Source organism: Dermacentor albipictus, chromosome 6, assembly GCF_038994185.2.
Source record: "Dermacentor albipictus isolate Rhodes 1998 colony chromosome 6, USDA_Dalb.pri_finalv2, whole genome shotgun sequence".
Classification (NCBI taxonomy): Eukaryota; Metazoa; Arthropoda; class Arachnida; order Ixodida; family Ixodidae; genus Dermacentor; species Dermacentor albipictus.
The window spans coordinates 113,148,309-113,176,159 of record NC_091826.1 but is presented as its reverse complement, the minus strand read 5'-3'; the positions used below and the strand labels follow the sequence as shown (position 1 = coordinate 113,176,159).

The 27,851-nt window shown below is 44.4% G+C and overlaps 1 protein-coding gene across 1 annotated transcript in view; it reads left to right on the top strand.

Moving 5' to 3' along the window:
• The first annotated feature begins 2,075 nt into the window (after positions 1-2,075).
• Positions 2,076-27,851, top strand: part of LOC135913296 (putative phospholipase B-like 2) — a 150,753-nt gene continuing 124,977 nt past the window's right edge. Inside the window, exon 1 of the mRNA XM_070520931.1 lies at positions 2,076-2,321. The gene's annotated coding sequence lies outside the window, so the exon portion shown is untranslated. The remainder of the gene's footprint in view (positions 2,322-27,851) is intronic.

Here is a 27,851-nt window from a genome sequence, read left to right as displayed (position 1 = left end):
ATCGGTGACCAAACCAGAGATTTGCACTGCTCCTGAGACCATGTAAAACACGACTGCATATTGAAGCCTGTAGCGGGAACGACGCCCTCCGGATCGCTATAGCGACTCCTTCTGTGGAGGGAGGAAAGTGTTGTGTACAAGCGACGCACCACTTCTCCTCGGCTGGGCAAAGCACCAGTGTCAACAAAATAGGAAGCGAACCCCCCGAGTAGAGTTCAAAGAATTCTCCATCATCCCCAGCGTCTCGGCCACCGGACAGAGACCGAGAGGTTACCCCCTCGAAGACATGCGGCTCTCGTCTGCGTCTTTTGTAGAAAATAAACTCGATCTGCCTTCCGCCACCAACTCATGCAAATTTCTTTCATGGATAGGGCCAGACCCTGTACGTAACAGCTGTACTCGCAGTTGTACTCTACCGGTGAGCAAGGGATCTTTCGCAGCAACAGCGTAGCACGCTGAAGCACCGCAGCCTTACCTATTAACATACTCCTAAACAGAGGGTTCTATTATCACGGAATACAGCTGTGTTTATTGACAAGTCAATTCATCACCGAGCACGCGTTGGAATTTTCAACAAGGGCTTGTTGATTTAGTCGCACTTTGCTGCTGAGGTCTCTTTGGTAGCTGTCAAGTTCATAGTGAGCCTACAATTGATTGCATGATGTAATATAGCATTGCACTTCAGAACAATGATTTAACACTGAATGAACGTAGAGGAGCGCTTTGAGACACACACAAACAGAGCTACTATTTGTTCATTCTATGTTACGTCATTTTTTCAAAGTTCACTGCCTCATTACGTCATGACCAACCAACTAGCCCACCAGTACCTCATAAGCAATTCATTAGAATTATGACAGACATAAAAGTGATATGTACATATCATAGTTACTTCTTCAGGCAGAGATGCTTGTCAGATATGTTTTCAAGAGAAGAATGATTGCACGAAAACAAATAATGATTCATATTGCTGAAAAGACATGATATAGGCGTGAATTCACGTAATGTTTCCAGTTCTTGTTGGTGCTAAAAATGTTCCTGCAAATAGAAGTGATGTTATGTCATTCATGCCTTAAAAGATGACAAGAGGTTTGCGGGGCCGCACAAGAAAGCAATGCACATGCATAGAGGCTTGGGTGGTCAATCTGCTGCCACTTCACTATTTATCCATACCTCTAGCAGCATTTAAACAATGGACAGCTTGTGGTCAAAGTGAATGCAGGCATGCTTACTCTCTCCGCAGTGGCAACAATCAAGGATGACTGTCTTGAGACCGCTTGCTGCTGTCAACATCATTTATGCATGCATTGCCTTTGTATTATTTTCCCCAGATAAATAGGAACCTTGCACAGGATGCATGAAGTCAGTGAGCTATAGCAAAGTAATGTTATTTGATTGTGTTGGTCATGGCCCAAATGTCATTCATTTGGTTACGACCTAGCTAGCTAATGCAGAGCCACATTAAAAAGAAAAAGAAGTGCATAGGTTAACAAATAGAGACACAGTATTTGTATTTAATCTCAAAGCAAACCAAGATTATCAAGCGATTATAAGATCTAGATTAAGGGTATGCAATCGATGAGGCCCTTGGGCCTCTACGCTTGGGGAACATGCCCGACATTTAAGTAACTTAAAGGACAAGTAGGCACATTGGTCGCGCACGTAATTGAATGCACAGGATGCGAAGCTCGATTGGGAGAGACAAAGATTCTCGGCAAGAGTGCCGACGCGATGGCGCGCGTCAATTGAGAAGCATTCCACATACACAACTATGGCAGCAAGTGCGTAAGCACCCTTTCTGTATCGCTTTTTGCTCCAAAGCTTCGTTTTTTGGAAGTGACTGCGCACTCATTTGGTTGTATGTTAATATCCCTTGCCTTTTTCTAGTGTTTTTCTGGTCTTTTTCTCGTTTTCTTCTTTTTTCTGCGCCTGATTCCGTTGACTGCTGGCACGTTCGTTCATCGATGCGCAACGCCATTTTCGCCGATTTTAACACTCCCTTCCCCCATCACTTCTGCCTTTCCCCTTATATAAGGCATCCTTCTTCCATAAATAAAATTTAGTTGACAGTCAGCGCTTGCGTCCCGTCCTTGATACTTGTGGTTGCACCCCTTTGCGCTGTAAGAATTTTCACGTCAAGTATGCACCAACTCGCCCAGAAAAAAGTTTTAATGAAGCACCTTTCTTGTTCAGTGGGCCCTTCCTTCTGTGTTCTTCCCTCTTCTCGCATCACTGACCTTTTACTGACCCACATGCTGAACGCTACATGCCGGGCAAGACGCTACGCCTTCTGTATCCGCAAGGGCCTCGTCCCAGATGAAGTAAGTGCTCTCTTTGGCCCTGTAAAACCGTCGTGGGGACACGTTAAAAGACTGTGCAGATTAATGCGGTCAGAACTGCGCCGGCAAGTTCGTCTTTTTCAAGACTGGCGTCGATTGGTTTGCTACGTTGACCACCCCGGATGGCTCGCCGCAAAAAAAGCAAAAAAGCTAAAAAAGCGCTGATGAAAGCAGCTGCTCAACTCACGGAGTACCATTGGAGGTGCCTTCTGAACCTGTTGCTGCCTTGTTTAGGTAACAGAGATATAACACAGGGGAGTAAAAGAAGTGTAACCGTCCTTGGAAATGTTTCCCTGCCTGAGAACGTAACACGTCTCCTGCAGAGGGGTCCAAGATATGGATTGGAGCCTGGTGTCTCAGCCCATGAGCCGATTGCAACGAACGGGAAATTGGCCATGAAAGCAAGAAATGAAGAGGACCCGGACCGCTGCCTTCTTGAGGGTGTAGAATGTCTGCGGAAGTGCTCACCAAACGTTCTTGATGTGCAGAATCATACAAATGTGTTAAATGGTGTGGTTTCTTTGTTTAAAAGAAATAACCTTATGCTTGCTCAAGCAGACAAAGAGACTGGGTTTGTTGTTCTACCAAAGGGAATGTAGAGTGAAAAAGAGCAAGTGGCCATCAATAAGAATTTTGAGCCTGTTAAGAAGAGCGCCGTTAGGGTCAAGACCAAGTTAACTTCTGCAGGGAATTAAATCTCGACAAACTTGCGAGGCATATTGCTAATAGCAGAGGTAGTAGCCTAAACGCATTTTTTACAGCCAACACCCACAAACCAGATAATCCATTCCGCACTATCGTTAGTGAATAAGATTCGTGGCAAATAAACGTTAGTCGATTTCTGCAAAAGCATCTCAAAACGCTTGCTTTAGATGATCCGTTCCTATCAAAAGAATCTACGGATGTCGCGCTGTTTCTTGATAGCACAGATAACATTGGCGTTGGTTTTTCCGTAGATGTACAAGACTTGTTTTATTCTGTGCCTGAAGATCAGCTTTTGTTGGCTGTTAGGGAATGCGTAGAAGCAAACGGCGAAATGTCATTCTGGAATTCAACAAGCTTGTCAGTAGATAATTTTATATCGTTGTTGCAGTTTTACCTGCAATCCACTTTTATTTCTCATGATCGACAACCTGCGTTTTTTGCAGCGCAACGGTATCTGCATTGGATCCTGCGTGGCTCCAATTCTTTGTGATATTTTTTTAGCAAAAGTAGATAAACATTTAGATAGGTCTCTTTCTTTGGGGGGGGGGGTACGTTTTAAAGGTTTTTTAGGTACGTAGATGAAGTTTTAGTGTTTCTAAAAAAGCGGATGGCCTTCACCTACCTCCCTACAGTAGGTGAAGTTTTAAACGCATTTGACAAGCATGCACTTGGGCAAAATTTTACCCATGGACTACCTGACGCAGATGTCTTACAGTTTTTAGACCTGAGACTAACCTTTCATGAAAAATACGTTTGCTGGGGCTACTTCCCTCGCGCAAAAAAGTATTTGTTACCATATGATTCCGCGCATTCCAAAACTGTAAAAAGAGCTATAGCGTCGCACTGTTTGGAATCGTCTCTTCAGAAGTCGTGCCCGCACCTAATGCAGAAAAGTTTTGAGAATCGGGCCAGCCGACTTTTGGCGGCGGGGTTCTCCCATTCGGTTTTGATTGCGGTGTCTGAGACCTTCTTCAGAAGCTAAAACTGGGAACCTGAGGGAAAGATGACCGTCGGAAGACCGACAAGCCTTTGGTTGTGCCGTACCTACACAAGACTTCGCACAGTCTCAAGAAGGTAGCCAACAGGCATGGGGTGTCCGTTGTTTTTTCGGCACCCAACAAGCTGGCACAGTTATGCCCACGCATCTGCAACTCTAAAAAAAAGCTTGTCAGCTAAAACATGTGAAGCCGTTCATCAAGTGCTCCACAGGAGCGGTCTACGCCATTCCCTTGAAGTGTAGAAAGGCTTATGTCGGCCAAACCGGCCGCTGCATTAATGATCGCTTGGCGGAACATGCCCAAAATTTAAGTAACTTAAAGGACAAGTACGCACATTTGGTCGCGCACGTAATTGAATGCACAGTATGCGAGGCTCGATTGGGAGAGACGAAGATTCTCGGCAAGAGTGCCGAGGCAACGGCGCGCGTCAGTTTGGAAGCGTTCCTGATAACAAATATGGCAGCAAGTGCGTAAGCACCCCTTCTGTATCGCTTTTTGCTGCAGTGCTTCATTTTTTGGAAGCGACTGCGCACTGATTTGACTGTATGTTAATATCCCTCGCCCTTTTCTAGTGTTTTTCTAGTTTTTTTTTCGTTTTCTTGTTTTTTCTGCACCTGATTCCGTTGACTGCTGGCACGTTCGTTCATCGCTGCGCAATGTCATTTTCCCCGATTGTGTCACTGCCTTCCCCCTTCATTTCTGCCTTTCCCCTTATATAAGGTATCCGTCTTCCGTAAATAAAATTTCGTTGACAGTCAGCGCTTCTTTCCCGTCCTTGATATTTGTGGTTGCATCTGTTTGCGCTCAATCAGCTCCTTCCATTCCACTAAAATGAACATGGCATATATTTGTTACCAAAATATGCTCTAAAGGATAGCTGTTTATCATTCTTTAAGGCTCTGAGAAGAAAGCATGGATGTTCAGCCTTGCTGTTGCGGCATTTCATAGGTTCTAACCCACCGTCATATTCTTAAGCAAGCAATGATGAAATTATATATTAAAGCCACACCATTAGTACAACTGAAGTATTGCTTCCCCAGGGAAGCCTCACTGCCGCCTCACCAATTTCTCAAATGCTTAGACATGTTGACAACTTAACATGTTGATGTTAACTTCACAGCCTGTGTTTTAACACGACAAATAAACCAGATTAACCCAACAGCCCTTTCATCATTCTCTTAATAACTTTAAATGCTAACTAGCACATAGCATGTAGTCTTATTATATTCTCTTTGTATGTTTGGTGAATTGCACTAATAAATTTTGTCTCCTTTACAGCCTAGCTGATGCTGTCTTTCTTTATAACAAATAAGCAACAACCCCCTTCCCCAGTTGGTGCATTGCTGTGAGAACTATAACTAGCTTCAAAATAGCACTGCACATTTACCCTGAGACCACATCGTAGAAACGCTTCTATAGGTACTAGAGGCTGGCCACAATCACCATAATTTTGAAAACTTGATGAACAGGGTGCGAATTCATGTATATCAAATAGATGTTTGTTCCATGGAGAGGCATGTATTTGTGTGCGATGTAGTTATCAATTCACAATATTTATGGCAAAAGAACAGAATACACAAAACAAAATCAAATTCTCTTTAAAAAGCTGCTTTCTGCCACAATTATATGCAGCAATATAAGGCTTCAGAAAGCACGAACATGGCTTGGGCGCATCTTTGTGCATCGTATAAGAAGTTGAGTGGTGCAAATAATAATTTTGTTTCATACACAAATTGAACAAAAATAGTTAGTATCAAATATTCAATAGTGACAGGACGATGTAAGTACTTTAAGTAGCAACATTTATTTCCATATAATTAGGTAGTAAATTTCAACCAACTAGTGCAAGAGAGAGCTAACTATTGGAGAAAAAGAATCAGTTTTAAATGCCAGGCTACATATCGTTATATTAAAAACTCCATGAATGGTCTATCGACAACATTAGAGCCTCGTTGCAAATAAGCTTTCCAAGAAATACTGGCTGCTATATGAAGAGCTACCAAAAATTAGGTATAAATTGTTTCCAAAATAACATAAAAGTTGTAGAAAAATAAACCTAATGAAGGACCAATGTTTTGCAGACAGACGTAAAAGAACTTATTGCGAGGAAAACAGCTCAGGTTGTCGCATGAAAGATAAATATGCTAGATTTATCTTTTATGTGTGGTTGGATTTTACACACAAAACCTATGGGAAAGTTTTGTGCCAGTATGGCTAAAAAATACTTTCGTCACAGTGCTTGCCTTTGGGAGGCTACATATGCTTGTTCATGTGCAAGTATTTGTCCCGTATTCTTTGGTAAAACATTCCTATTTATATTTATTTATTTATTTGTGATACTCTCAAGGTACATAATTGTACATGTCGGACACAAAAGCCTCTTCTAATCATGGAAAAAGAGTAGAATTGTCATAGAGTATACTTACCATTTAGAACATCAGGGTACTATTTTTGACATAACGCCAAATACTCGTGAAAGACAAAACTGCAAGAAACAGCATAACACTTCCGCATAATCCATAACTGATTGTCAATGAGTATCCCATTTCATGTGGCAAGGTGGCATAGGGCAGATAGGATGTGACATCTGTGATTCGGAGATGCGTTATTGTATCTAGGCACAAGTATTATACAACTGATCATTGTGGGAATAAACAAATAACAGGCATTGATTACCAGTTTTTCATCGTGTCACTTCTATCTGAAAGGTGACTATCATTTCAAGTCAAACTTGCAACTGGCAAGTTTGCATTGAGGATCATGTTTATGTGCCCATATATGTGTACCCCACAAACCGTTGCTTTCAGTTATGACCCGTGTAATGTCATTCCTGTGTGTAATAGGGGTTTTCCGCAATACACTTACAAAACTTTTGATCAGCATCCTAGTACATTTCCTTGTATTTGCTCAAGGCTTCCTGTCGCAACGCCCTCTTCGCACCATGATAAATGCTGCAGTCAGTAAAATAGAGCTTTAGATTATTTCCTAAACTGCTTTCATTCCAGCAAGTAGACGCTCAGCAGACGCTGTGCCGCAAGTGAACTTTTATGAGGGCGTTGATCCTTGCTGCTTATTAAGATGGCTGCAAGGTAAATGGAGTGAATGTGCACAGGCGAAGCGAAGCTCCGCTGTCGCATGCACGCAAACAAAGCTTACGGTTATGGCGTCAAAACATTTTTTTTGCGTCAATCTTCCAACCACGCAGCATATACTGACGTGATGGAAAGCAGAAACCGAGCAGACGGTGCGGTGCAATGAAGACATATTGAGTGGTATTCAGCTTTCTTATTAGCTAAGGAGCCCAGCAGCTTTCGCAGAGCTGCAAGGAAATACTGAGATGGAGAACAGCTCACAGAACATATTCTTAGCGTGAAAGGTTGGTGTCATGTTCCAGGGCTTCTCTGAATGAAAAGGAAGGCTGAACTTGAAACATGTTCTCTTGCATAAGAGCAACTTAACGTTGCAGAATGACAGCCAAGGAATTATAAGGACAAAAAGCACTCCACAGCTTGGCGGCCAGCGATTATATACACATAGTGGGAAAGGGTGATGTGATCGCAATATCACCCGCGTGACAGAAAGGGAAATGCTATCACACATGTGCACGTGTACAGATATGCGACAGTTGGGCAGTGGCAGAGAAGGCACTTTCCTGTGTCGTCACATGTGCGCAAAAAATTCATAAGGAGCATTTGCATAGTTTACATTAAAGCAGATAACACCTAGCACAAAACCAATAATTGCAATACACGGAGCAGTGATATAATTTCTAAGCTGTTCCCTAGGCTCCCCTCTTCATAAAGTGTATAATGTGCAGAGACAGCCCTGGAAACAAACATGTACAGAGATGCATTGAGATGCATAAGAGCATAAGCGACCAGCGTTGCTTCTGCAATGTTTATTATTTCAGAGCACATGCAGTTGAGAGAAAAAAATCACAGACGATTGCGATACTCCCTCATACGAAATTTGAGCGCAGCTCTACACGTGTTGTCATTTCGCTGGCGTGGACAATCGGTATCGTGTGGCATGTTGCAAACGGATTCAAGTGTGGTGACACTGCTTAGATGATCTGGAGATAATGTTGCAAACGGATTCAAGTGTGGCGACACTGCTTAGATGATCTCGAGATCATGTGAGCCAGCTCATGGGTGACGCGTGGGCGTGATTCATTGAAGCCGCCGCCCACAAACCTACCAGACATTGCGTGCTCCTCTGGCACCATCTCATAGCTGCCGCCATCGCACTTCGCTTTTATTCTCACACTTTCGCCATACACTCCTCTGCTTTCTGCCTCACGCTTCTGCTGTACCTTCCTGTCTGCTTTCCTCCTCATACCTCTTTTCACTTGCCGCTTTTTTCATCTCCCACTGCATGCTGCCTTCGCACACACCTTTTGCAAAACTCGTTCGCTCGTTTGAGCTGAGCGAAGGAGTGGTCCTCGCAGCACGACAAAAGCTGAAGGGAATGTGCTCAAAAGTAAACGGAAGGACCAGCGAAAGGAATACCCTGAATGCATGCACTATTAACCATGTTAAAGGATTGATTGAATGCACAACAGACGTGGTCTACAGAATACCTTTGACACGTGGGGCTGATTACATGCCCCAAAGGCACAGGTGCGTAAATGATTGAGTGCGAACATCGATACAACTGCAATCTGATACAAGCAGCCAGAGACCTTGCCATACATTGCGTTTGATGCCGTATCTTCCACATGATGGCGATCTTGCTGAAATGTAGTAACCGAAGAAAACGAAGTCGTGAAAGCCTACAACATCAAGATGACCCCATGTGCCATCTGTATCACTCAGCAAAGAGATTAGTTTAATGACTGGCAATGGATGGCGTGGGAACACTGGGAAGAACATCCTTGCTTATGCGAGTAGGCTATATAAGATCTCATTTCCCGAAAAATAAAGCAGTTAAGTGGCACTCGGGTGTCGTGCATTGCTTTTCTCTTTTAAGTCCTGTCCCTTCGTCACTGTGCGGAACAGTGTTATGTCGAACCAACTAGCCCAATGGGAAATTTTCTTTAATTATATGTAATATGCTCTGAGTGCACATTTATGTGAGTCTTGTTGGCGATGCACATGTGAAATACAGCACAAAAAAGATGCAGTATTAAAGGTGAGCAAATAGGGATTTTTGGGACCGAGTATAATAGTGCCAGAAGCAAATTGAATCGAATACTTTTCTAAAAATGAATAGCCGTTATCATATTTATTGTGAACTGGTGTTCTCATCCCAGAATTTTAGCAGTTACAAATTTCTGTCAACACATAGTACCATATTAGGTATTGTATTTGAGAAACATAAACTATGCATTACTAGCAAACAAGTACTTTATTCGCATGCATAGGGCTCTTCAGATGATGCAAATGATCACTGTAAATCCTACAAAGTGTGGCTACCTGAGTGACGTAGCATGCTATACTATGCAAGTTCTCATGTTTGTAGTACGACGGTTGTGGTGAAAATTTACCGTACTTTTCTGCTATTTATTGTTTATGTGGGTGCAGTTGGTATTCTCAAATACTCGAAAGGTGTGAAAAAAAGATTCACATTTACAAAAAGTTACCACCGAATCGAATAGGCCATTATTCGATGCATAACTACAAAGCTGCAAATATTTGCACATCCGTATGCAACATCAACTGCTTCAAATAATACATTCGACGCTTACATACACACTACATGCTACAGCAGCCAACAGAACATCATATATTGACAAAAGGGTGTTTAACTGGGCTAGTTGGTTCATTCTTCGAGGAATATAGCAGCAGAACCTGAGGGACACGGACACAGGAGGAACAACTAGACGAGCACGCAGCTCCATTGTCAACTGATTTCTTTATTGAAATTCCCACTATTATTTATTTCGCCGTCATATCTCGTCTCTTAGCTATCTGAGACTGTCACAAAACGGTTACTCCCTTTCTTTTCAAGGCGACTGACGGCGTGCGCACACATTGCACTCCTGTTATACTTATCTCAAATACCTCAAGAACCTCCTGAGTTAGCATAATGTTGTTACTTTTCAAGACTTGAATTTCATGAAATTGAGGGGTGCACGTGTTTACTTGGAGATCTTGTCCCTAAAGAACGTTGTTAAAAATGTTAGTTTTTCAATCCTTCGCTGCAGTCGCCCGTCCGGTTACGCCAACCGTCGCCGGAGGAACAGACGCCCAGTTCTTTCACTATGAAATTAATTTCGGTAGTGCCGGAATGTGCGCGAGTTGGCTTGCATTCGTGTGTAGAAATGTCAAAAGGAACGCTAAAGGACGCAGACAAATGGCCGAGAAAGTAGAGGTTGTCTGCTCTGTTTTCATTGCCCAATGTGGGCACTGAACAATGCAATAAACAACGTTACTTTCTAACAATAAACATTACCCAGAGCTTCGACAGTTATTTATTGTCATTGTTGGAAGCGCCGCCTTAGTACACTCTCCGAAGGCTTACGTGCGCGTAAAGATACGCGTCCAACATAACCTATGCAACTTTTCAGTCGTTAATGTAAGACCGGCGAAGCTGCCAGGCTTTTGCATTTAAGATAAGAAAACAACAAAGGAGCCGCATGAATTATGAAGGGAATTCATAAAAAAGAAACTCGCCATCCTTGCCTTGCGAAAGTGAATGTCCAGTGAAACTGTGGAAAACATCCACTACAACTGCTGAGAGGGGTATTCCTTATAAATACGAAATCATTATATGGCCCATGAAGCGAAAAATCTGACGTTAACATCCAATGGTGCCAAAACTCATGTGCCCAAGCGGTGATATCACGTTTGACATGACGATGAAACGTAATGACGTCATCACCTCAAACGTCGCGGGATCACATCACATGGCAAGCCTTACATTACGTAATAATCGCATCGTCAGGTCACGGTATCCTCTTATCACGTTATCACCTCAAACGTGATGTCACGCGATGGCGTCATCGTCAAGTGAAGTCACCTAATGCTGATGCCATATGATGCCTCTTGTAGGAGCACAATGTGCCTTTCACGCTACGCACTGTCTCCGCGATCGGGCCAAGAGGACGAAACATGCTTACGTCATCAGCTCAAACGTCGTATCAGAATGGACACACAAATACTACAGACGAATGTAAGAGGAGTTCTCCATAAGCATGACAATATCCTAAGACTAATTCATAAATATATTCCGAAGGTGCTGCGTGTTCACGAAGCACATATACAACCTACACAAAGTTCATCCCGTAATGTGCTACCATATGGGAAGACCGCGACGACGCTATTGCCTCGTCCGGAGGGGTAGCAATAATTGTAGATAAGTCTGCCGCTTGCCCCAGTCTTTCTCTTCGGACGTCAATCGAGGCGGTTCCTGCGCGAGCAATTCTTTTAAACAACTTAACCTTTTTTAAATTTACGTATCGCTTCATTACCAACTCAGAAAACAAACTTCTGCACGTTAATTGAGCAGCCCCTTGAACAATGCAATATCGCCGGTGATTTTACTTCACACAGCAGTTTGTGGGTGGACTGCCGGTGTGATCCAAGGGGTCGTCTTATAAGAAAATATTCTAGTAACATCTGGTGCGGGCCCCTTCAGTAAAAAAAGAGTCCACCTACTACAATGTTCAACGCAACTCATATCCTTCCATAGATGCAACGATTTGCCCTGAGGCCCTCCTCTCTTACGTAGAATGGAATGTCGTCAAGAATCCGTTTTGGAGTGACCACGTCCCAGTAACATTGAAATTAACACAACATAACATCAACACCCCGCGCTCCCCGTTGGAAAATACGAGTAACATCGGCTGACTACAAACATCTTAAAGAGTCAACCTACTTCTCACAAGATTTCATGAACGATTTTAGTATTGAGGACGAGGTTGCGGTTTTTCATTTCAATTCATTCAACAAAAAAAATGGTCTCCCATGTAAACAGTGGCTCCCCTGGTGGAATGAGTGCACACTGGCACGAAAGAAACAAAACAAAGCCTGGTGCGTACTGCGTTGCTTGTAGACTGCAGAAAATCTTGTTGAACTTCAACATATAAAACCACATGTGAGGTAGACACGCGCACGGATGGAAAGCTAGGAGAGGTTAGAAACAGCTGGCCAAAATATGGAATGGCAGTAGAAGGCTACAGGAGCACGAACCCTCTCCATTACTCCTGGTCAATAAACAAGAAACAACTAGAAATACTAGGTCAACACTCTCGGTGAACACTTTCAGTGTGGGTCTAGCTAGATACAATATTAAGAATAGTTTCTTAAGCACAAGTAGGGGAAGGCAAGGCACTCGACCATAAGTGCACTTATAATTACCCCTATAACGTACCTTTCAGTATCACCGAGTTAAGGGCGTCTTGTAACGTATGTGAGATCTCTGCACCAGGAGCCGACAGATTCATCTATGACATGATCAAAGACCTCCTCCCAAACACACGAAGGACGCTCCGAGTAATTTTAATTAAAAATTTGGTTTCCGGTTACCTTCATCCTGCATAGAAAGAAGCTGTTGTTCCAGTTGTGAAGTACGGTAAAAATCGCTCCTCCATAACAACCTACCGCTCAATAACAGGCGCTGCCTCTATAAGCTCTTCCAAAAAGTTGTCAATGACCTTTTTCTACATTTTACTGTATATAATAAACTGATTGATCCGTGTCAGTGTGGTTTTAGGGAAGGATGGACAATGACCGACCACACCGTACGCATTAAGAGAAACATTCACGATGCCTTCACTCATGAATGATTTTTTTTTCTTTCTGTATTCCTCACTACCGAATGGCATAGATACTATCTGGCGCTACGGAATATGGACAAACCTCTGTCAAATGCGAATCCGCGGAAACATGTTTAAATTAATTGAAAGCTACCTTTCTAACCGGACATTCCGTGTCATCGCCTACCAAGTCGGTGATGAACGTGTACTATGTGCTGTAGGTATTGTAACCGCCGAAAAAGTTGAGCCACTACGAGGATTGTCTAAAAAATGTGCAGAAATTAGAGAGCCGCGGTCAACGTTGAGCGCACATTATGTGAGCAAAGGTAAAGCTCGCTACGTGCTATTATTTGGTACTTACTACATGCATGAAATGTTCCCACCTACATTAGAAAATTTGCACATCACCGATGGAGCAGGATCGCTCAGCTGTGGCACAAGGTCGGTGAACCTATTCAAGCACGAGAGTGATATGACCAGTAAGGAGGTACGAGTTTTCGCACGATAGTTGTCAAATATGATAAAAGTACATTCAGCAAAAAGAGTTGACAGCACTCGGTTCGTTCTTCGAATACATAAGCAAAGCCAGCGAATAACAACTTTTTTAATTGTATGTTAAAAAATACACGCGGTCACTTTTACAAGCGAAGCTTATCTTTGCAACCTTCACCGTTTTTCGGAACCGTGGCTGCCTGGCTATTCTGCTGGTGGATAGACCATCCAATTACAGTGGAGGGCGCACACCGCGCGCGCCACTGTGTTCCATGAACCACCACTAGATTGCCCTCGCTTCCGCGCATCCGCAGCGACGCTCGCGCGGGAAGATGGGCGCATCAGGCTGCACAGTATTGATGAAATAAGCGCTTGTTGCTGATCTAATGAATTCGAATTGCGCTGCGTACGCATGCGAATGCTGCCTCTGAAACCGATATGCGTTCAGGGCCTGCAATCTCACTTAACAAAAGGCTTGGTATGTTTGATGTGTGGCCGTGCTTGTGTGTGTGTGTGCGTGCTTCTTATTGCGACTGTTTATGCATTCCCACAAAGCTTCGTTCCACATAGAATGCCACTTGTGAGATCTGCTGGAATGTTTTATGAGTAAGTAGTTGCCATGCAGCGCTCATGGTGGGCCAGACGTCTCCCAGCATTGGCTTCAATTAGCGAAATTTATGAAGGTGTTTATTTCCGCTTTCGTAAGCATGCGTCCGTGGCCTAATGGTTCGAACATGTACTATGGAAGACGGGTTCGGACCAACCACCGCAAATGTAAGAGTTGATTGAAGAATTTCATGTGATGGAGACGAGACCACAACCTCAGTTATGAAATGTAGGATTTGGCGCGTTGAACGCCGGACCATGGCCGAAACGTCGATATTGCATGTGTGTGTTGCATGTGAGGCAAGACAGAAACGCGCGTGGGTCAAGTGGGTCTAAGAGCGTTGAAAGTGTCGATTCTGTCTCTTGGGCGTATTATACAGATCTAACAGGAAATTGCTATTAGGACCATGTGTGCCTAAATAATAAGTATATCATGGTACCGTAGCGTACAAAAATAGCACTGAGGGCACTCAAACACGGTGTTCGCTAAGAATATTTCTCTGCAATGAACATCCAAAACAGGCGCTTCATTTAACCACCACCAAAAAGCAGAGTTCCCTAACGGAGTTAGTTTCACGTGAGGGCATTTATTTGCAGGTGTGGTTCAGGAACTCTGCTGCTGCTCCCGAATAGTAGCCAAGGCTACGTTGCTGTCGCGAATACATTTTTTCAAGGTTAGGAATTATAAACAGTCCGGTGACCCTTTGCAGACGTTGCCTACGCAAGACGAACATTTGCTGTAAACGGCGTCTCTCGAACTTCCGTCAGAGCGCAGAACTTCTTCGGATGCTCCTCCGGATATCTCACCAGCTCGCGAAGCTGTTGTGTCTGTGCGGGAAACATAGGACAAATAATTAGTTGTCATGATTTGACTACTATCTTATAATGAATTGCACCTTCTTTATTGTAGTGACATCATGGTGACAATGACATATGCTCGCCCCCATTTAGGCTTTATCATAGCACCGAGCATAATAGCTGCGACACGCAAATATAAGCGTATGTTTTTTTTTTTTTCAGAGGAGCATCCTCGCATATTAGCAATGGTAGGGAAATCTTCCGATGATCTTTGTGACAAGCGGTAATCCATGGCAAAAACGTATGCGACCCAACGCATCAGACGGAATCAGCGTGAAGCGAAGCGATCGCGAAGCGGGTAATGCTACAAAACTGTTTATCTCGAGCACCGCGTTTTACAGCGTAGCGACTACGGAGCTCCCCTGCAAAACCGAGAGGAATCGCAGACCTAGACCTCGAGAATCACATGATAGTGGTTTACACTGTTTTTGGAATCAGCCCACTTCTCCTTACGCTGTATGCCGAACCTGCCCATATAGTCATTGCGCAGTCTCCAGCCAGCCCCCCCCCCCCCCCCTCTGCCCCCATTGTACTTGTCAAGGAACCATCCGAGCAGACGTGAGAAGCTCGAAGAAATAAGACATAGAAAGCCTTGCTTAATTATTCCAATTATGCTCGACTTGTCGCAGTCAAGACGTTTAGGTGCAGTTTGTTGTGTCATTGCGTCATTCCATTTAGAACTAATCTGGCCATCGCACATCTCTAGGTGTAGTATACAAAGCTATATATATATAGGCCAATTTGAGATACGAGTGCAGCTCTGTGTGTGGGTGTTTCAGGAAGGAAGCAGTGGCAGAACCCACCAAGGAGCAGCAGCATCAGCCATGCTCAAGAAACTCCATGAGGGTTCGCGAAGAAAGCTTGGAGTCAAAAAAACTTTGTACGTTCCAAAAACATACACCGATATGCCGAGTAATGATGTCAAAGCCAACAAGGAGGCGAAGGGAAAGGGCCTGCGCATGTGATGAGCGGAGAGGCATGCGCACGGCCGCCGCAGCCGCGCGCGAGATCTGATCTACGCTTACGAAGGGGGGTGGGGGGGAAGGGCAGGCCAACGTGAGGTGCGGAGTGGTACGCTCGTCCGCGGCGTCGTCAGTAAGGCACCAGCGTGTGTGACGGGCATCATTGCTCTTGCACGGGGGCAACGGCGAGTGGCTACGAGTAAGGCTCGACGTGACGCTCCCTTGGGTGTTGTCGACACTTACACAGGTGGCACAATTTCCCCGTGACGAAGAGCCGCCCTCGTAGCCGTTGAAAGCATGAGAAGAAGAGCATAGTTTTGTGCAATAGTGGTGATGATGGTTACAATATGCTGCCACAGGAGCACACGTCTTTTATATGAAAACGAAGCACGCTAATCATAGCATACCCTTCCTAATATAAACTGCGCCCCTATGTAATCATAATAAAGAATATTCACACGCGAAATGAAAACACGTGTAAAGCTGCGCAGAACTTTCGCGTTAGGAGTATAGCAATCGTTGGTAATTTTTTTTTATCGTAACAGAAGAGGCGGAGAACCTACCTTTTCTCGGGTTTCATTTGTCGTGTCCTCTGTGGTGCACTCATAGGTTTTAGGCAAAATTTGTCTTCACAAATAGCCGCCAAAATATTTTATGGGATCATTTTTAGATATTACTGCTTTACATGGCAAAAGGGCAATGCCGAAACGTACCTTATATGCATCAAGCTGATTCATCAACCCCTGCGATGGCGGTGTTGAGACACACCATCGGCCTCTGGAAGAAGCTAGCATACACATGTCGTGTTAATTTCAAGTCTGCTAGACTTGAAATGCGTGAGACCGATGACGGTTGCCTTGGCAAATAATTCATAACGATTTGCGCTTTGATTCTTCAGGGGTGCTTTGGTTTGGCCGTAGGCGGGCATGCACTTCTTAATGCGTAAGCATTTCTGAGCCTATAAAACGAGGGAACTCTTGAGCCGAATCGCCATAAAAAACTTAATGCATAAAAAATTCACCGAGTGTATACGATGCTCCCTAGCACAAAATTTCAGCGCATCTCTGGGCATGCTTTCATTTCTCGATATATTGGGTGGCACGGAAAATTATTTTCATGCGCCACGTTCCAAACGGAGTGAAGTGTGGTGCAACTGCCTTGCTAATCAGGAGATCAAGAGAGACAGCGCATGGGTGACGCGTGGGAACGATTGACAGCAGCCGCCATAGGCAGACCTTTGCACATGCAACGCTTTCTTTCCATACAGACTACGCGTGCTGCTACGGCGCCATCTCGTAGCCATTATCGCCTCAAAGCCCGTTTTGCACGGCACCGCACTTTTGGTGTGGCTGGTGTTTCTTCTCCATGGCCTCCTCCTCCGCTTTCCTACTCGCACTCTTTTCGCTATCGCTGTCTTTCCTCTCCGGTTACGTTCCGCGTTCGGTTTCACCCTTCGCTGTCCTCGTTCGCTCGGTTACGAGGGACAGCGCTAACGCAGAACAATTTCGAATGGAAGAGCGCTGAAAGTTGTGAGCAGGAAGAGTAGATTTTAATGAAGATAAAGTTGGAGAGTTTCTTTCCTACTATTCTACGCTGAGATTCCGAGTATCTTACCCACAAGGCTATGCACCCACAGTACAGAAAGTGAATATATCTGCACAATGTGAATTTGTTTTACCAATCGTATAAAAGAAATGTCAAAGAAAAGTTTCTATAAAGGCATTTTTGAAAGTTCTGGTGATGGTGGAACAAACGCCATCTCAAATACCCTATGTAGAGCCGACATGAGGCATTGTTGAAATTAGAAAATTTCCGTTTTTACGAAATTTAATGCAAAACATGCCGTATGCGAGTTGCCTATCCGTGGTTGCGGCATGCGCCTTTGGTTGGCGCGTTCCTTCACCGACGAAATGCCACCGCTTAGCGTCAGCCCGCTCAGACAGGTAAGCAGTCAGTAAGTTGATAACGTTAATAAGGGGTGATGAAGGGTTATGTGAGTCTCATCACGGTTCATATAGGTTTGAAGCGGATAAAATGCCAAAGAGCGGTAAGGGCTTATAATGCTTCAAACGATTCTGATCAGGTTGATAAGATCGATAAGGGTAGATAATGGTCGAATCATCTCCATTAAAATTTATAAGCACAGATCAGGGTTGATGAGGATGAGATGGATTGCGATAAGGGCTGATTAGGGTCGGATCGAGTCCGATAAGGTTGATAACGTTCGATAAGGGTTGAACGAGTGTATCCTGGTCAGATCACATTTGATAAGACTGATAATGACGCAGGACTGCGTGGAAATAAGGAAGTAGCACAATTTTTACGCATACTTTGACAGTTATAGTGAACCTTATGTCGTAATTTAAGGGCTTTGGTTCCTACGCCGAGCGACCATATAGTGAGATTTTCCGATTCGTGCTGGCACTTAACAAACACCGATTCTGTATGTCTACTGAAAACCAACATTCTTGTTGGTGGAACGAAGAGAAATTTCCGCACACTGTAGCTACCGGTGCCATATACACTGAAATATATCCTATCGCGCACTGCTCTACCTGTGAACTAACGGCAACGTTGGACCATGTGCTGTTGAAGTGTGAAGCCATCTGCTCCGCCTTCAGCGAGGATAGGTTGGCTGAGCTCTTGGGCGGCCCCGAATTAGATGACCAAACCCTGGCCGTGCAGAATGCCCCCGATAGGGCCGTGAACGCGGTTTGGCGGTTCGTACGTGGGACGTACAAGCCGGGTGGCGCAGGGTCTCTTCTGTTCCCCTTTTGTGCGCGTGTCCATATTGTTGGCTCTGTTGTCTCTGTCTTATATTTTGCGCCTAAAACTATTTTTAAAGGCCATGTACCAACTATTCTGGCAATAAACTACCTTGTGTCTTCTCTGGACCAAGTAAACTTCTATCGTTCACTCCCTCACTCACTCGCGGAAAGGCTACACAGTGATTTCCCGGTGATCGTGTGCGAATTTGTATCACATAAATTACACACACAACGAAGTACAACATCTCCAAATCGTTCCACAGCACGCGTCAGTAAGACATTCAAGCCACGCCTAGAATATGCAGAGGGTAATGATCTTAATAACACGACGGCCGCACGCAATAAAATTTCAGTACAGCTGATGAAATGACTGCGTGAACTTGCAGAGCTGACCAGTGTCATTAAGCCGCTGAATAAGGCAGACGAAATTATCATTGGGTGTCATGAAAGCGGGATAAACCCTATATGTAGCGACAAAACTGGAAACCATGAGACAGGCTAGTGCAGACCAGTTAGAGTAATTTTGGTGACCTGAACGCTTAGGGGAGAGAAAGGGCGTCCAGACACATTCGCAGTTCTCTATAAGGTCCCTTTAGAGATGGGAGAACATATATAGAAGCAAGCGCCAGCTCATGGCAGATCTCTTTCAAATATCTTAGAGCACTTGGGTGGCAGACCCATTAGAAAAAAACCAGAACGCTTTCTGGCGGCGGCAGCTGGATTCGAACCTACTACTTTCCACATCCATGGTGGGCGCTCTACTATTTCTCTACCGCTGTGGTTACGCTGAAGTTAGTCAATTTTTTATGTATAGAGGGATGGCTACCTGGAACCAAAAGACTGGAAACGGCAATGGCTAGGAGTATCACCATCAGCTTCATTGTCCTTCTGCGGAAAAAGAAATGCAGCGACGAATATTTAGGTTCTGACAACTCAACACAACAACGGCAACATTTTTTTGTATACGTTTCAGTATAGCAATGGGCAATCATGTTCAAGGTCATTAAAAATGTATGACGAAACTAAAGAAAATAGTATCTAAACTAAGTAAAACGACACTAAGTAAAACATAAGGTCGCTAGTCATTTGACATTATTAGTCATTTGCCACCTTACTGAACTATATGCAAACACTACTAAAATTTCTGCTGAGTGAAGCAACGTTTATCTAAGAGTAACGTACAAATTTTTATATGCACTGAGAAAATTCTGGGTAAGATATCCACGATCGGCCCAGAACGTCGTATTCTTTGTAAAAATAAAAAGCTAACAGAAAGTGTGTTCCACTATTTCACCATTACTGTCTTCCTTATGCTGAGCATCAGACGTATTGTGTGCACGTGAGAACTGATCTTACTGGCCATACTTGCTTAGTACTTGTGAGGTTGGGCTGCTACGCGCGAGGTCATGGGGTGTAATCCCTTGCCCGCCGGCCGCACTTCGACGGGAGCGAAATGCGAAAACACCCTTGTGCTTAGATTTAGGAGTACGTTAAACAACCCCAGTTGATTCTAATTTCCAGAGTGTCCCACTACGCCGTGCCTCGCAATCCGATAATGGTTTTGGCACATAAAACCCATAATATAATCTTTTTAAAATAATCTTATCAACGATTGCTCATGATGCGCTTTCGGTTAATGCGCTGCGCTCAATTCCATTTCCTCAATTCTGCCAGCATTTTTCCTAATGTTATATACAGAACACTCCTTTCTCCACGAGCATATTGCCTCTAGAAAACTTACATTTACCTACCAGATGAGGAATCCTGGACCGTTCTCTAGCTCGTCTGAAATGAAACTGCTTCGCAGGCAGTGAGTCTGCGAGGTTGACATGGCGTACCGGATGCATATGTCAATTGGACGTGCGCAAACAGTGCGCTGTCATTGACTTCTCTTCCGGAGTACTGGAATAGCTTTTGCACCTGTGCGCTGAAAAACAACGTGGAATGTGATGGAACGATTCTAAAGAGCGAATCGCAAAGATGGCTGCATCCCTTGACGACCCACCACTGTGACAATATAATAATGACAAGAGCCCATCCGATTGGGTTCGAATGGGCGGATGAAACATTTTTGAAAGATGCACTCAGGGCATCTCATATGAGTGGCTCACATGAAACTACACCTACACGTATGTACACTTTTATGTAAGAGCAGAAAAGCTCCAAACTAGACTTGCTTTGTTCATCCTATCCTCTTTCAATATATTCGTTTATGCTGACCAGAAATCACCCTAATGAAGTCGTCACTATCAGGACAGGTCCTCATCATCAGAATCGACATCTTCATACGGGCAAAAAAAATTAAAAATTGCTCTGAACAACAGTGCCAATGGGATTCAAAATCATTCCTTTACGATAATCTGCTGCACAAGGCACTACGCGCTGGTCAGATGAATGGATAACGCATGAATAGAGTGAATGCAGACTCAGTATTTCACTCTTCAAAAGTCCTCAGTGCTGTTAATTTCATCGCTGAAACCATTTTACTCGTGCAACTTCACTGCCAACATGAAGCAAAGCTTGACGGTAAATAGTTGCAGCGACCAAAGCGTTTTATGTCAGTTCAATAAACAAAGAGGCCTTCATCGTTCCACTATAACCGATGAGTGAAAAGTATAAAATTACGCACTTATAACTTTATTTCATGGTTACCGCCTCGTTTAGGTAACAGGAAAACTTTGAAGTACAAACTATTTTCAGTCTCACCGGGAAACATCTGAACACAAGGCACTAAGCGCTGTGCTGTCGTGAGCGTGTTTCTGATCGATGATCGAAATAAGAGAAGGTAAACTACACAAAGGCCACCTATCTAAAGGCAGTTAAGAAATGCAGGCGCCTTTGTTCCCATATAAAATGCTCACATGCCACCGATATACAAAGATAGTAACCTAGATATACACTGAGACACAGAGCAAGCACCTCTTCGAGAACCGACAGTAACTGAGAGCCTCTGGACCTCAATATTATTGTCCACTTACACATCTTTAGCACCCAAATTTCGTGATATTTACTACTCTGAATCCTCTTACAAACACAGCGCGTCAGTTACTCCGAGCGTCCAACGTACGATGTGCAACGCTTCCACTATCGAAATCGGTTAGCAGGACTCTCTTCAGTTCCGAGAACTTTTTCAGTTATACTGTGCCCACAAGCCTGTCGCTCGGCAGCTGGCACAGCACACCTTCACCAAACGCCCACTCACATTCCTGGTATGCTGTCCGACTTGCACTTGACAACCCTATTATCACACTCACAATATTGAAAACCATGCTTGGCGGCCTTTCGTCAGTACTTTTTGTATACGTATGACAAGTGGCAGGCGGTAGCGGGGTGACCACCTTTGCTTACTCAGTCTCGATTCAACACCTTTACTCTGTTTCAAATATTAAAATTTCTATCCCTCAAATTGTGGTTGAACAACGTTTAGGTAAATGGTTAATAGCGGTGTGTATCGTCGACTAATGTAGAATGTAGAACCATCGCACGTACAAAAAGCTCTTTGTCATTACTGTCACCGTACCTGACGGTGTTGTTTCGTTGGAGCTTCAGCAGATTTATTTTGTTCCGCTGGCACATATATGCAGATTGAAGAGAATTTTCGCCGTCACCGTGACGTTCCCCAAAAAGTCCAAGTGCGAACAGTATAAGCGGCTCGCCTTTAAATGTCTCATAGGGTGCAAATTGCACTTTGGTGGGTCGAGGCGGCAACGCTCTGCCGTTGCGTGCCATTTGTTTGTGCACCTCTGAAGTGTCCTTTCGTGGTGGCGATTTCATGACAAAATTTCTTGTTATGGCGCGGCCTACGGACCAATTCATATTGAGAATAGACTTCTTCAGCCAATGTGGTGTGACTATGGATTTCAGCAAGGGGGAGGGTTTCGTATATGGCTCTGCTCTGTCCCGACACGCAATCAAGGTGAACTTCGAATCTCTGCTGGCAATTTTGTTCCCACCTCGACTACTGTATGTATTTTCAGTGCCCCTGTAGAGCCAATGCAATTACGCTGTGTGAAGAAAAAACAGTTTTTTCTTTTTGTATGGCGGCAGATGGTAACTGAAGTGCTGGCTTATGGGCGGCTAGCCCTTTTCCCACTGCACTCAGTTCGCCAGCATTTGGCAAAAAAAAAAATAAGTCGCAGTTCCGCTCGGAAGACGAAGCATTGACTGCTATACCGAAGTGGTAGACATCTACACGAAGTAAGGATACGAGTTTTATCAGCGGTATAAACTTGTAAACATTGGCTTGTTAACTAAATTAACAAGCACGATGTCACGCGCGCACCGGTAAAAATGAGCGCATCTCCTAGGTGACACTCACTGTGAAAACGCTACAGTCAGGAAGCGCGGCAGCAGCAGCGAGCGAAAAATATTTTTTTCGAACGTGAAAGAAGCACGCAAAATGCCTCGAGTGGCCAGTCGCGCGGCAATTTTGTGTGTGTTCGCGAGCTTGCTTCACGCTCGGAAAAACACTTATATGTAGCAGGTATTGGGCAACTGAAAGCTGTATCGGGAATTTTTCATGTTGCTCGACAGCTTTCTCATTTACACTTTTCATCTAATTAAAATAATTGAGATTTTAACAATTATTTAAGAAAATTTATCTAATTAGGCGGATTGAAAGAAATAACCTGAGCATCCACAAGCGACGCCAAACAACATTAACTTCGTTCTTTCGAGCTACGAAGCATCTGCATATATTTAAAGTTTGGCCCAAGTTAATTGAAACACCCTGTATATGACTAGCCTTCTGGTCGAAGGGCTGATTTTAAGGCGTGTGTATGCTTTAGATCTCTTTCAAAGCATCATATTATTTTTTGCTTGGACAGTGAGGGAATTAAAGGGACATTCCTTGTAACAGACATCGTAAGTTTAGAACTGTCTTGCTCGAGGCGCACACCTGAACCATCCCAAGGCACAAGCGCGTGTATTCGCACCATCCGGAAAATGTAGGCCTCGCCGCCTTGTAGAGACCACTGCGAGATTTTGCTAACTCCGCACAGGTCAGCAGAAATAAGAGGCGCGCGAAGAGACGGCCTCCGTTGCAAGGCAACATCCGGCTAAGCGGAGCATGCGCAGAGCGCGGCCCACCCATAAGAGAGCTCCTGGGAGGAACTGCTTCGTGTGTAACGTGGTACCAATATCGCCATCTACTGAAAAAGAGAGGGGAAAAAAGGCTTTGGCTGTACTGTCGTAGCTCGTCAGAGCGCTCAGGTGCTTTTAATGTGCTGGTTCCCGGAGTTATATAGTTCGTAATTTGTCTCCTCTACAAGTGGCAACATGAATGCAGCTGCTTTAAAAGATAAGCTCATTGCCGGGAAGCTAAAGCTTGTCTCCAAGCAAGTTAACAAAAGCCAGGTTTGGAAACATTTCCAAGTTGTCGACGTGCACAGCCTATCACCAGCAGAGCATGTGCAGTGCAAAAGCTACAAAGCTTTCTTCGCATATGATGGCGGGCAGACTGGAACGTCGCACCTGAACCGCCACAAGTGCAAGGCTGCAGATGACACCGCTGCCATTACTTCGTACTTCACCGAGAGAGAGAGAGAGAATAAACATTTTTATTAGGTGAAGCAGCTAGGGAGAGGCGTCCTCAGTCCAGAATGCCTTGAGCTCGGGCCGCGTCCTGGGCCCTCGCAATCAGCCGTTGCTGATCCTCGAGGTCGGAGCTGGTCAAGGCTCTCTCCCAAAGCTCGTTAGTGGGGTACGGGTTCGGATGATTTAATGGTGCCGCTCTGCAACCTCCTACTATGTGCCTGAGGGACCCGGGCTCTGCGCAGAAGCGGCATTGCCGAGAGAATCTATGAGGTATCAGCAATCCCAAGTTTCATATACCATTAATCGGAATCTGACGACGAAGCGAAGCTCCGCTGTCGCATGCACGCAAACAAAGCTTACGGTTATGGCGTCAAAACATTTTTTTTGCGTCAATCTTCCAACCACGCAGCATATACTGACGTGATGGAAAGCAGAAACCGAGCAGACGGTGCGGTGCAATGAAGACATATTGAGTGGTATTCAGCTTTCTTATTAGCTAAGGAGCCCAGCAGCTTTCGCAGAGCTGCAAGGAAATACTGACATGGAGAACAGCTCACAGAACACATTCTTAGCGTGAAAGGTTGGTTTCATGTTCCAGGGCTTCTCTGAATGAAAAGGAAGGCTGAACTTGAAACATGTTCTCTTGCATAACAACAACTTAACGTTGCAGAATGACAGCCAAGGAATTATAAGGACAAAAAGCACTCCACAGCTTGGCGGCCAGCGATTATATACACATAGTGGGAAAGGGTGATGTGATCGCAATATCACCCGCGTGACGGAAAGGGAAATGCTATCACACATGTGCACGTGTACAGATATGCGACAGTTGGGCAGTGGCAGAGAAGGCACATTCCTGTGTCGTCACATGTGCGCAAAAAATTCATAAGGAGCATTTGCATAGTTTACATTAAAGCAGATAACACCTAGCACAAAACCAATAATTGCAATACATGGAGCAGTGATATAATTTCTAAGCTGTTCCCTAGGCTCGCCTCTTCATAAAGTGTATAATGTGCAGAGACAGCCCTGGAAACAAACATGTACAGAGATGCATTGAGATGCATAAGAGCATAGGCGACCAGCGTTGCTTCTGCAATGTTTATTTTTTCAGAGCATATGCAGTTGAGAGTTGGGATATAATAGGGCTCAGCGAAGTTAGGAGGCCAAAAGAAGCATATACAGTGCTAAAAAGCGGGCACGTCCTGTGCTACCGGGGCTTAGAAGAGAGAAGGGAACTAGGCGTCGGATTCCTGATTAATAAGAATATAGCTGGTAACATACAGGAATTCTATAGCATTAACGAGAGGGTGGCAGGTCTTGTTGTGAAACTTAATAAGAGGTACAAAATGAAGATTGTACAGGTCTACGCCCCTACATCCAGTCATCATGACCAGGAAGTCGAAAGCTTCTATGAAGACGTGGAATCGGCGATGGGTAGAGTGAAAACTAAATACACTATACTAATGGGTGACTTTAATGCCAAGGTAGGCAAAAAGCAGGCTGGAGACAAGGCAGTGGGGGAATATGGCATAGGCACTAGGAATATCAGGGGGGAGTTATTGGTAGAGTTTGTGGAACAGAATAATATGAGGATAATGAATACCTTCTTCCGCAAACGGGATAGCCGAAAGTGGACGTGGAGGAGCCCGAATGGTGAGACTACAAATGAAATAGACTTCATACTCTGCGCTAACCCTGGCATCATAAAAGATGTGGACGTGCTCGGCAAGATGCGCTGCAGTGACCACAGGATGGTAAGAACTCGAATTAGCCTAGACCTGAGAAGGGAACGGAAGAAACTGGTACATAAGAAGCCGATGAATGAGTTAGCGGTAAGAGGGAAAATAGAGCAATTCCAGATCAAGCTACAGAACAGGTATTCGGCTTGAACTCAGGAAGAGGACCTTAGTGTTGAAGCAATGAACGACAATCTTGTGGACATCATTAAGGAGTGTGCAATGGAAGTCGGTGGTAACTCCGTTAGGCAGGATACCAGTAAACTATCGCAGGAGACGAAAGATCTGATCAAGAAACGCCAATGTATGAAAGCCTCTAACCCTACAGCTAGAATAGAACTGGCAGAACTTTCGAAGTTAATCAACAAGCGTAAGACAGCTGACATAAGGAAGTATAATATGGATAGAATTGAACATGCTGTCAGGAACGGAGGAAGCCTAAAAACAGTGAAGAAGAAACTAGGAATTGGCAAGAATCAGATGTATGCGTTAAGAGACAAAGCCGCCAATATCATTACTAATATGGATGAGATAGTACAAGTGGCTGAGGAGTTCTATAGAGATTTGTACAGTACCAGTGCCACCCACGACGATAATGGAAGAGAAAATAGTCTAGAGGAATTCGAAATCCCACAGGTATCGCCGGAAGAAGTAAAGAAAGCCTTGGGAGATATCCAAAAGGGGAAGGCAGCTGGGGAGGATCAGGTAACAGCAGATTTGTTGAAGGATGGTGGGCAGATTGTTCTAGAGAAACTGGCCACCCTGTATACGCAATGCCTCATGACTTCGACCGTACCCGAATCTTGGAAAAATGCTAACATAATCCTAATCCATAAGAAAGGGGACGCCAAAGACTTGAAAAATTATAGACCGATCAGCTTACTGTCCGTTGCCTACAAACTATTTACTAAGGTAATCGCAAATAGAATCAGGAACACCTTAGACTTCTGTCAAGCAAAGGACCAGGCAGGATTCCGTAAAGGCTACTCAACAATAGATCACATTCACACTATCAATCAGGTGATAGAGAAATGTGCGGAATATAACCAACCCTTATATGTAGCTTTCATTGATTACGAGAAAGCATTTGATTCTGTCGAAACCTCAGCAGTCATGGAGGCATTACGGAATCAGGGTGTAGACGAGCCATATGTAAAAATACTGAAAAATATCTATAGCGGCTCCACAGCCACCATAGTCCTCCATAAAGAAAGCAACAAAATCCGAATAAAGAAAGGCGTCAGGCAGGGAGATACGATCTCTCCAATGCTATTCACAGAGTGTTTACAGGAGGTATTCAGAGACCTGGATTGGGAAGAAATGGGGACAAAAGTTAATGGAGAATACCTTAGTAACTTGCGATTCGCTGATGATATTGCCTTGCTTAGTAACTCAGGGGACCAACTTCAATGCATGCTCACTGACCTGGAGAGGCAAAGCAGAAGAGTGGGTCTAAAAATTAATCTGCAGAAAACTAAAGTAATGTTTAACAGTCTCGGAAGAGAACAGCAGTTTACAATAGGCAGCGAGGCACTAGAAGTCGTAAGGGAATACATCTACTTAGGGCAGGTAGTGACTGCGGATCCGGATCATGAGACAGAAATAATCAGAAGAATAAGAATGGGCTGGGGTGCGTTTGGCAGGCATTCCCAGATCATGAACAGCAGGTTGCCATTATCCCTCAAGAGAAAAGTATATAATAGCTGTGTCTTACCAGTACTCACCTACGGGGCAGAAACCTGGAGGCTTACGAAAAGGGTTCTACTCAAATTGAGGACGACGCAACGAGCTATGAAAAGAAGAATGATAGGTGTAACGTTAAGGGATAAGAAAAGAGCAGATTGGGTGAGGGAACAAACGTGAGTTAATGACATCTTAGTTGAAATCAAGAAAAAGAAATGGGCATGGGCAGGACATGTAATGAGGAGGGAAGATAACCGATGGTCATTAAGGGTTACGGACTGGATTCCAAGGGAAGGGAAGCGCAGCAGGGGACGGCAGAAAGTTAGGTGGGCGGATGAGATTAAGAAGTTTGCAGGGACGGCATGGCCACAATTAGTACATGACCGGGGTTGTTGGAGAAATATGGGAGAGGCCTTTGCCCTGCAGTGGGCGTAACCAGGCTGATGATGATGATGATGATGATGATGC